This window comes from Littorina saxatilis, linkage group LG17 (genome assembly GCF_037325665.1).
Source record: "Littorina saxatilis isolate snail1 linkage group LG17, US_GU_Lsax_2.0, whole genome shotgun sequence".
Taxonomy (NCBI): Eukaryota; Metazoa; Mollusca; class Gastropoda; order Littorinimorpha; family Littorinidae; genus Littorina; species Littorina saxatilis.
In genome coordinates this window covers 5,955,664-5,967,323 of record NC_090261.1, presented here as the reverse complement: position 1 = coordinate 5,967,323, position 11,660 = coordinate 5,955,664, and the positions used below count along the sequence as shown (strand labels likewise).

The 11,660-nt window shown below is 38.7% G+C and overlaps 1 protein-coding gene across 1 annotated transcript in view; it reads right to left on the bottom strand.

Moving 5' to 3' along the window:
• Positions 1–298: 298 nt before the first annotated feature.
• Positions 299–11,660, bottom strand: part of LOC138952504 (zinc finger protein 541-like) — a 42,672-nt gene continuing 31,310 nt past the window's right edge. Inside the window, exon 19 of the mRNA XM_070324191.1 lies at positions 299–11,660. This exon is cut by the window's right edge and continues 308 nt beyond it. The gene's annotated coding sequence lies outside the window, so the exon portion shown is untranslated.

Genomic DNA, 11,660 nt, shown 5'->3' with positions numbered 1-11,660 from the left:
TGTATCTGTGTACTTACACACCTTCATTTCTGAGCACAAACAAATGAGCTTTCTTGTGTTTTACACATTGACTTGTACCGAGTTAGATCTTGTTCTGATTATTGGGAGACATCCCGTTACCAATGTTATAATATAGTTGTGCCATGTTAAATTTTATAGAATAAAACCTAGTTCTGAAAGTTTTCTGTGGTTTTTTTTCCCCTGCATATGCAAGACTACATGAGCTGCAAAGAAAATAATATTCATACGTACGTACAAACATTTCTACATTCTAGAGCAAACAAATAGAACAGAGGAGAGCATTTTTAAAGCTTTAATCACACAAAAGAGCAGTACAATAAACATCCATTATCAAAGTTTTCCCATGTGCATCAGTGTTTTCCTTTCAAGAGAGAAATAAACTCACGACTTGACAACATTACAATAGTAACATTTTCTACAGTGTTCAAATGTACAAAAGTGTAGTATTTTGCATTTTTCGTTCTTTTATAATAAAAAAAAGAAAGAATGAAAAAAGAGAGCCATCACTACAAATCACAATGAAATTCTCCTGAATAAACAATAGTGTAATACAGTAAAATGTATGTGTGTATATATTAAAAAGAAAGATATGACATGGTACGTGATTTCCAAGTTCACAAGCGCATAGTGGCACACTCACAACTAAACGGTTGTACAAAAAGTCATATTCTGCAGAGCATCACAAAATTAACACAGGCACACATGACGAACAACAAAGAAACAATGAAAGCAATAGATGAATGAACCATTGTGGTTTTGTAAACATTGGAGAATGAGCAGAGACAAAGAAACCTAGACTAACCTGCTGCCTTAATTCAAGAATCTGCTTCCTTATGTTTTCAACAGTGGTGAGAACATCATGCGCCCTTCTGTCTGAAAAATTTAATCTTTTTATTTCTTTTCTTGTAAACACAAATAAATGAATAACTGACAGAATAAATGAAAACAAGGAGTGGTTAAGGTGCAGAACATGAGGTCTGGGTCATTAAAACTTTAGTGACATTCAAATAAAAAAATAAAATAAATTCAACTTCACTAACAGCTTTTTGTAAAAATCTACATTAAGCTTGGAAGCACAGGTGATTTTTTGAGCATGTTCCCGTATATTGTGTGCCTTTACCGGTCCAAATCCCTGTTCTATACATTTAATGTCATTCTTATTTTCAATACCGTTATGGCAGCAAGACATGCTGAATTCTTATGACAAAAGATTTTAAAAAATGTGCGTACGAAGAACAAATTGAATCACTCTGCATTTCTTATGATCCCTGAAGTATGAAAAGAGAAATAAGACCTGTCTTTACTTCTCACGGTTATGATTTCAAAATCAGTCGCTCAAGATGTATTCTCTGTTCTTGACATGTAATCATGTTCAATGATAATGTTACCTGTTAACACCACCTGAATTCACTAAACTTACAGTTCATTGTTTGAGAAAAAAAAAGACCCTTCCACACATACTACCTTGTGTTAGAAAAGGTGAATAATAATTTGATGCATTTTTGAATTTTTCCCTTGTAAGTATTTGTGTGTAAAAAGTTAGAAGATTAACATGTAACATGTAACTGGCATTTCAAGCCAAGAAAATTGTTTACCAAAACAAGACAACCATAGCAAATGTTAGTGTTTCTGCCAAACCTCCATATTAAACTAATGACACCAATAGTAAGAAGTCTAAATTACTTTTTAAGTTCCGTCCTAGCAAATATTTAAAGTGGGGAAAAATAAAAAGTTCAGAGGTAAGGGGGAATTGTTGGGCGCAAAGTAAGAATCCGGGGCAGAGTTGGAATAATCAGGATTTCCCGAAACCTCATTTGATTTCCAACAAAGCGCCGCATTTCCGGAAACGAGCTGCCTCGTTCTAGAAATGGCAACCCTTCAACTGGCACAAAAAAGTATTCCCTTTTCACAGGTCATGAATAAGGTATATGAAAAAGCAAGGTCTGATGCAGGGGAAGTCTTGAATTGGGGGTGTGGGGGGGGGGGGGGGGGTAGTACACTGTGTAACACTTCTCTCAGTGACACTCAGCGCATGCAGCTAGCTAGTTGCTGCTGTCTCGATCTATTTTGAACACAATGATTTTTTTTTCTCAGAGTAGAGTGTTAGTTTGTTACAACAGGCTGAAATCATCTTTAATTTGAATCAACATTTTGCAACAATCAATCACATCAATATAGCGCACAGACTTGCACATTACGTTTCAAGAGCCTAGATTACCAAGCAGTGACAAGAGCCTACTCAGTAAAGGGACGTAATGCTGTCTCTGCAGCCCAGAGAGACTGTGTGAGTTTAATATATAATCAGTTAAGATCGAGTAAAAAATTATTACAATCGATAGTTACCAGTGAAAAGTTATATCGGAACACTCTTGTTGTGTTTTTGTTGTTGTAAAATGTCAGATCTGAAACGTTACAAATTACGTAAAATTGGTGCGTATTGGTTGAGTGGGATGGGTCGTTGAACTGTGTTGTTATAGCCCGCCGAAGTTATCAAAAGTGTTTTTGCTTTTTGTAATTCGGTTAGTGTGGTGCGTTATACAATGCATCTGCTTTTTCAAGACTAAGCATTGATCACTTTAAAACACAAGGATCATCATGGGCCATCATGACTTGTATCATTTTACATCGCATTCTAAGAAAGAGCAGAATTCTCACTATGCGCGCGGTACATTTCTAGAATCACGTAGCGCAAAGTTGGAATTCCTACAATGGCGGCCATTGTTGGAATTCCAACAAAGCGCAGGTCATTTCCGGAAAAGCGCCGATGACGAGATGGGTCGCAACAGAATATATGCACATGCATCACAAGGGATGCCGAAATTCAGTGCAAGAACTTGAAAAAAGAATCACTTCTGAGAAAAAAAAAGAACATTTTTGTAAACAGGGGCTAGCATTGGAAAAAGTGAGTTCAGCTTACAAAGGCGGGGGTCTGGGGACGGCAGGAGGCCCCCAGTGGGGTCCAGGGGCAAAGCCCCCAGTGGGGTCCAGGGGCAAAGCCCCTGGTGGAGGTTCGGGGGGGGCGAATTTGAAGATTTTTTTGAGATTTTTTACCTAAAATGACCCCCCCCCCCAAAGAAGATTGAGCAACTAAATTATGCCATCACCAACAAGCAAAACACAGACAGAAAACAAGGAAACTGACAATCTTGTGTTAGTTGGCCTAAAAGTGCCATTCCCACTTCCAAGAATACCTGGATTCTTTGTCACTGAATGGTTGACCACGTTCAACCATGTCGCTTCGAGACATTATTTCAAGTCTAGAGCCACAAAACACCAGCACAAAGCATGCTCGCGCGATGCCAGAGGAAGTGCGTGCTCAAGCAAACTATCAAACCGACTGAGAATTGAACCGAACGGCGCACAAAACAAAAGCTGGGACTGTTTGGGTTTACCGTTTGGGAATAACAGGTTTTTGCATTTCGGCGTACACCAAATCGAGTTCCACGTACTGGAGATGTCATTTTGGCGTAAAGTATGCCGAACGGCTTACAATGCTAGGCCCTGTGTAACTGTCTGAATTTGAATGTTGCTGTGCCATTAAACAAGTCTACCCCAACGTTGTCTAAGGAACCTGGAACACTTTGCCTCTGAGCTATGTAGAATTATACACACAGAGAAATGACAGAAAAAAGCACCATTGTTTCATCTCGAACTTTAGAAACGTTCCTGGACTGTAAACCCGTAGACATGAAAAAACATGTAAGCATTTTGAAACAGAAATAGATCTTGCTCTGCGCATTCCACATACCGTGATCAAATTGAGACCGAAGGTTTTAACTCAAACTGACAAACGACCAATCAAACCTCATCTCCCCAGAGCCTACTGGACTAGAGTAATTCTCAGGAATAGAGACCGCGGCACAACCCCTCTTTAAAGATCTTCAAAAATATAAGAAAAAATGTCATCCAAATCAGATAGACTGCCAACGTTCCAAATCAAGAATTAAAAACAAAAAAAGGTTAAATTTATAGAACAGTTAATTCAGTTTAATTTGTGTGGTTTTGTCCTTATATAAACCTTCCATAAATGTTAAATTTCCTGTTTTTTGATACCAAGAAAATTGTGTCCTAAAAAGGACAGTCTCAAAATGGAGGTAAAGTAACAGACTTTATGAAGAGAAACACTGGAAAAGCCAGATCTTGAAAGGGGAAGGGTGGGGGTGGAGGGAGTCTAACATTTGGTGGTCTCACAGGGATGGTTCCACTGTAAAGGGTTCTATGAAAAGAGGTGAGTGAAAAGAAGGCACTTGTTCAACTGTCATTTGATCTTTCTTTAAACACTCTTCCTTAAACTTTCAGCCTGTGATGGAAAAACAGAGTCTGACAGTATTCGAACAAAGGCAACAGCAGCAGTAGCAAAAGTAAGAAGTTAGAAGTAAGACTCTTTGCATGGGAGTGCTTGCCTGAGACTGTGCGTGAGTGCTTGCATGTGTGTGTGTGTGTGTGTGTCTTAAGCGTCTGCGTGTGTACACCCACAAACACGTGTAGTCTGCATGTTTTGTGGGTACAAGGTGTATACTTAAAGAGGAAAACACCAATAATCTTTTACAAATGAGAGGAACAGGTAACTGCTTGAAGAAATAGAAACATCCTGATCATGTAATGACTAGAAGAACTGAACAATTCATTGACGCTCACAAGGCTCTCGTTAACACAGCAATATTTCACCATTTCACCTGCAGCCATTACATTTACAACATCCACAGAAGTTAGTTTGAAAAATAGTTTCAGTTTTAGGGTGCAATTATGCACACCTGCAATTGATGTCAGCTTTTTCCCAACCCTTATTCACACATACAAAGCCGTGGTTTCTTCCTTTGTTTCCTCATTCTGAGAGAAACAAGCCACCTACTTTTACACTGACACTGACATCTATAATAAGCCATAACAACTAATACACAGTATGTAACCAGTGTATTTGCCAAACTGGAACTGATTTACTTTTAAGCCAACCAAAAATGTGTTTTCACTTTTGTGAAAGGAGCAAGAAAATCTGTTATAACTTCCGTAGTACTGGCAGACTGAAAAAAGTGGCCAAGAAAAAACAACTCCACCACATCTAAGCCTGACTGAATTTGGTCAAACGTTCATTGAAGAAATGGTATACACTGTCCGGACACACAGTCAGTCAGACAGTGACACAAACTTTTGTACTGGCAACGTTCTTCAATCACAAATCACACAGCATTCTCAGGGTAAAGATATGCCATCTTAAAGTGGATTCTACTGAGCACTGGAAATTGGAAATCACACAAACTGATAGAAGTACACCAAAAATCAGACTGCACAATATGAAGACTATTAAAATGGAAACAAATAAACACGCACACAAACTAAAGTCCACCATTTGCACAGATATTAAAAAACTCTCTCTCTCTCAAACTCTCCCACCGACTCTCCATTACACACACACACACACACATGTATGCATAACCACTCTAAATCTGTTTCCGATGACGATGAGTGTAAAGGATGAGCGTTAAATGAAGAGAAAGCATGATGAAGACACGAAATGGCACGGTAAACACATCAAATGATCCATTCAAAGAAACAGTTCTGTACACACTCACAGCCAACAAATTACTATCAGCACCCGTGTCACTAGCATGGAAAAGGGCTGCTGGGAAATGGCAGAGAAAAGAGAACTGAGTGGTATTGTGTGGTATTGGAGTGGAGACTTACCGTCAGGTAAACATTTCAATTTAGCAAGTCCACACATGACTTTGAAAAAATACTGTCCTTCTCATACCACAGATGTGTTGAGACTTTCACACGGAATAAGAACGAGCTTCCACTTGCACGCAGACCAAAATTCAGCAGCCTGGCTGTATTCTGTGCAGAGTGGGAATTGTTTGTTGAATTAATTCTGCATGCTGACACTGGTGTCATTCACCAAATTAATTCAACGAAATGTTTACACACTGCACAGAAAACAACCAAACCCTTGAATTGTTAAAATTGTGCCTGTTGAAGGATGTTCGTATCCCACGCAAAACCTGGTGTCATTTCATTTAACAAATTTATCAATTCAACCAAAATGTGTACACACTGCACAAAAAGCAACTAAACCCCTAAATTTTGAAGATAGTCCATGTTGAAGGAAGCTATTTCCTACACAAAAACCAGCACAGATCTGTCATGGCTGACACAATGGGTTACACGAAAAAGAAGATAGCTTTCACTTTCAGATGCGAAAAGGGGTAAGATTACGAAGAACACATGAACAGATGAATGACATGATTTGAAAGTGGTACAGATACACACCAGGAAGGCTAAGACAGGCTTAGGAGAAAAGTAAAGACGTTTTCAATGGTAAAAGCAGTAACAGGGTTGGTGGATGCAGACATATCGTGAGCTGAGCATTATGCAGACGCGGCACTACAGCCGCAGAATGGGTATCGTGGTACAAAACAAAGTTTTCTCTCACTAGAAGGCACACGTATGTACAGCGCAAGTCACAGTCTTCCTCTGGACGCCTACACAGACTCTGCTGTAGTTCATAACACAAAATGCCATCAATATATATATTAATCCATTCAAAACAACACTACTGTGTTAACAACATCTACACATCACGGTATTCCTCAAACACTCGTCCTCGACCAACAAGTGAAATGCCCTGCAACTAACGCAGCGCAATCTCTCAGAGCACATTAACACTTAATCTTCAAACAAAGCTGCAGCCCCATTGTGAACGGTTAAGGACATATAAAATATATTTGAAAACACATGTCTGCTAGAGTCGTAACAGCAGTACCATGGAACATGCTGATTAACAGTATAACACCTCTTTCTTTCTTTATTTGGTGTTTAACGTCGTTTTCAACCACGAAGGTTATATCGCGACGGGGAAAGGGGGGAGATGGGATAGAGCCACTTGTCAATTGTTTCTTGTTCACAAAAGCACTAATAACAAAATTGCTCCAGGGGCTTGCAACGTAGTACAATATATGACCTTACTGGGAGAATGCAAGTTTCCAGTACAAAGGACTTAACATTTCTTACATACTGCTTGACTAAAATCTGTACAAACATTGACTATATTCTATACAAGAAACACTTAACAAGGGTAAAAAGAGAAACAGAATCCGTTAGTCGCCTCTTACGACATGCTGAAATTCTTCCCCCTAACCCACAGGGGGGGGGGGTTAGAGCAGTACCATGGAACATGCTGATTGACAGTACAACACCTCAAAAAATGTAATTTAATGAGGTCTTCAAAGAAAGCAACTCTTAACATAGAGTTAAATTAACAGGAATTATAAACAGAAAATCTTTTAAAAAATTGGGCTTTAAAAAGGGGGAGGACTTAAAACTTCAAATTTAAATCGTGTAAAGTGGGGGTAACATGCCCCTAGTGGTTGAACACCGCAGTTAGGGCACAAACATTGATCAGTCAAAACCAGGTTTCCACTTTACAAATAAATCTTCTTAATCTTACGCCCTCACATGATCATTGCGGCCACTGTACACACACGATGATACACAATGTGTCACGTTAGCAGCTACACATCAGTTCACAAACGACACACTAGGCCTGTAGGTTCTGGTGTAACTCACAGAAACTTCTGTAACAGCCTAGCTGGGTTCAGCTATGATACAAAATAGTGTAAAAGTGCTCCAAGCTTACTGATTTCTGTATTTAAAAGAGCTGCAATCTTTGCCATAGACCTTCATCACATTCTCAAATTTATCATTAATGATTATGAATGAAGACTACATGAAACAGGAATGTGCTAAAATTCCACAAATCAAAACTCTTTAAATAAAGCTTCAGCGAAAAAAAAATGTGGGGGGTCATTAGCCAATTGATGTAGGACTATGTGACAAAGCAATGCACAAAATAACTGATTTACAAAAACGAAGGGGAAATAGGGGGCAGAGGTGATGCGATACGACTGAAATTAAGATGAGGAAATCTGAAACATTTGGAAATTCTACCTAACCTTATCCTTTATGACCTGTAAACGATACATTGCACTAACGTTTCACCTAGTAGCTGCCAAGAGGAACAGTCTTTTTTCTATAGAAAAAGCGTTCTATCAAGCTCATACTCTGTCTAAGGAAATAACGTTTGTAATTGTAGACTCCGAAAGTCCGACATAACATCCCATGCAATACCTAATATAGCACTGTATGTACAGGCAAAAACGAACAAACGCTGCAAGCTACACCAAGCAACACACTTTACAAAATCACCACACAAAGTTTATCAATAAACCATCACAAGAAAGCACACGCAGAGTGCGTACTGAGCAAGTTGAACGGCGCAGAACCGGTTAGACGAATGCACCAACATATTGGTCGGAGTGGTCGCCACGGCGACAACCACAGCTGCCTGGAACGCTGCACAGCTTGCAGCAAAGTCCTGTCATCATCATTTTGACACCAGGGGTTGACAGAAGAGAACGCACACAAAAACACATGGCAAAATAATTCTGTGCCCGACAGCAACACTAACAATGAGGAAATGCAACACTTTTACAACAACCTTTTGCTTTCATGAAATTAATCAAATTGGTGCCTGACAATGTCACAATGGGACACCAGTAACATTATCGTTGAAATCTTTCTTCCCCAAACTCTGTGACATGAGGTTGTAAACATAAAATTTGTTAATCGTAAACTGTTTCAACCCTTGCATCCATTTACCAGAAATTTAGTTCACAAAAGCGCAAAACGACTCCCAGTATTTAGTGTTTCTTTAACCATCCACGAAGAATGCAGCATTACCAAGTCTGCCCGTGCATTCACCATACTGATGACTAAGATATAGCGATACAAAAAAGATAGAATTTGTATTGTATCAAATATAAATTCACAGCAGCTGGCAGTACTTTTTCCTATTGAAAACTACACAACAGTTATGTTCATCTCCATAAAAATGAAATTCAATGCTGAAAGAAAAATAGCAATTTGTAAGCTTTGTCTCTTTCTCCACATGGCAAGAAAAGTTTACTGATGCATGTCACAAGTGCGAATTTATAATTGAGTGTTTATCATTCAAATGAAGTGATTTTGAATGTGGTAACGGTCAGTTGTTACAGTCACCTAACCAATTTTTCTTCTCTGATTTGTTATCAGGTGACAAAATAAAATCTTAAGATTAAAATCCTCAAACAATTAAGACAGTTTTATCACAGAAGAGAATTTCATACCTTACCACTAACAGTTTAAAGTTTGTTTCTCAGTTTAACATCCAATTTCAACTCCTTTGCAATAAACATACAACTTTTGCATTCTTCTGAATTCACTGGCACTATGCGTAACAACAACTCTAAAATATTTGTTGTTGTTGCAATATTCGCTCCAGGAAGGGACAAGAGTCACTAAAACGCCAAAAACCATTTAAAAAACAAGAAAAATATTTTCACTTTGGCTTTGCCATCAAAACTTTCAAAGAAACCAAAATACAACAAAAACAAGACAATAAAAATATACCCCCCCCAAAAAAACAACCAACAACCCCAAAACTAACTACAATTAAAATGTGTACAGTCCACAAAATATCATTTGCATTTAACTCTCGGCTGGCGGTCTTTCAGAGTGAACTGATTTTCCTTCTGTTGAGCAATTTGTTTTACTTCAGTTATTAATAAATAAAGCAGCCAATGTCTTTTCGGCAAAACTGTTCCAGAAAGATTCATTGTCGCATGAAAAACAGCTTTTACATTTACTGTTCATGATTCCAAGTTTATTGTTGATGATTATCATATCATTAATCTAAAACGTGGCAGCAACCAATAAGTGCATTCAAGATTTGACTTCTCATTGGGAGTAATCATTATCCATTTACTCCCTCAAGCGTTCACTCATTTCCTTAACCATCCGTAGCTAGCTTTTAATACCGAGTTTCAACAAGTTTGCCATTATTATTTACATGTGAAGTGACAAGACAGGTGAAATCACAAATTCCACCACCACCACCCTCACTCTCACGGTTACCAGTATGCCCAGAACTACAATTGAGATCACATCTCCCTCTACATTTGTTTTTTCTTTAGCTCAATTGTACAATGTATAATATTATGACAGTAATGCAAATCATAATTTATATGACTTCATTTGTAGCTATATTTCCTCGTCGGAACTGCACTTTACAAGTTCTCAAATCAAACTTCAATTTAAATGTATACAAAATGACTTCTGATTCTTCTGTATGACAAACGTACAAAAGCAAAGTTGAGGGAATGGAGCAGGGTGGGAATAGAGCAGGGTGGGAATAGAGCAGGGTGGGGTACAGAACTTTGAACATTTTGATCAGCAAATTACAATACTGACCACAGTGTTCGTTCAAAAAATGCAAACTCTGGTTTCAGGAAGTAATGGCATCACTTCAAATGCAACGTAGAACAATGCTCATATTCAAAACTAGTAACAGTCACAGTCATATTTTTAAAAAACAAAAAAAGATACTTGCCCACACAGAGCCATATGTCATACAATCACATACATCCAGTAGAATTATCGTACACACAAAGCAGCAACACAGTATCAACTAGAACATTTTCTGTTCACAAAAGTAAACTTTTTCATGGGAATTCTCTAAGTTTCAAACATTTCTCATCTGACTCTGAGGAGCAAGTCTCCCAGATACATTTTGGTTTTGATCTCCGACATCTTCAACCTCATACATGTGTAAATGTGAAGAAGGTTCCACCGATAGAACCACACCACAACAAGCCTACAGCTTCCAGGTAACCCACGAGAAAGAGTTCGCCACAATAAATAGCACCAAAAACACAAGACCTACAGGTACGCTCTACATCTACACAGGTATCAAAATTACCAATTTCTCCTCCTCTCACATCTGAGCTGTCCAAAAGGCATTTTAATGATGATAAAACAAGTAACACACATCAATGAAAACAACATTATGATCACATGACAACAATATCAAAGAACAAGCACGAAGCACAGAGAGAGATTGTAATCCATGGCACATGAGACTGAGAGGCAAGAAAGCCAGAAATGTTGAAGCCAACCACAGAAACGAGAAGTTCTCTCCCACCTAAACCCATGTTGAACAGTTTCACGCAGAAATTCAAGAACAAAGTAGCTGCAGAGGATCCATTTATACGACCAACTGATATGACGACATACATGTTCACGACACTCACATTTTTTTTTTTAAATCACGCAGCCCTAGCACCAAGCGGGTGCATAGAATTCCCAGCGCATGGTTGGGTGTTGCACTTGGTTTGGTCAAACTGGGTCAAGGTTTTCAAGTCCCACACTACTCCAGATGACCTCATTATGCTTTGTACATCACAACTGTTTAGAACAACAGATTAATCAACATTTCATCTCAACGCTCAACTAATCTTATATGCTTACGTAGTAATTCCACATTTTCCATACGACCGAGTGAGATCTGTTTCTGGGAGAAAGCCTGTAGTTCTTCTCCACTTCTCCCCCATGTTAAAACACAGGTCAGGATTTCAATTTCCCTTCATGTGAGAATGCCTCACTACACACCCACAGCTAGACGAACATGACCTGAGACACAATAATCGATGGCTGTAGCAATGGCCATGACGTTATAAAGCGTAGAGTGCTTGAAGCAGAGGGCCCTCCCACAAGTTACTGAAGAGACCTGGGCAGGGCAGCAGCAAAGACAACCCTCCTTTTGAAGCGAG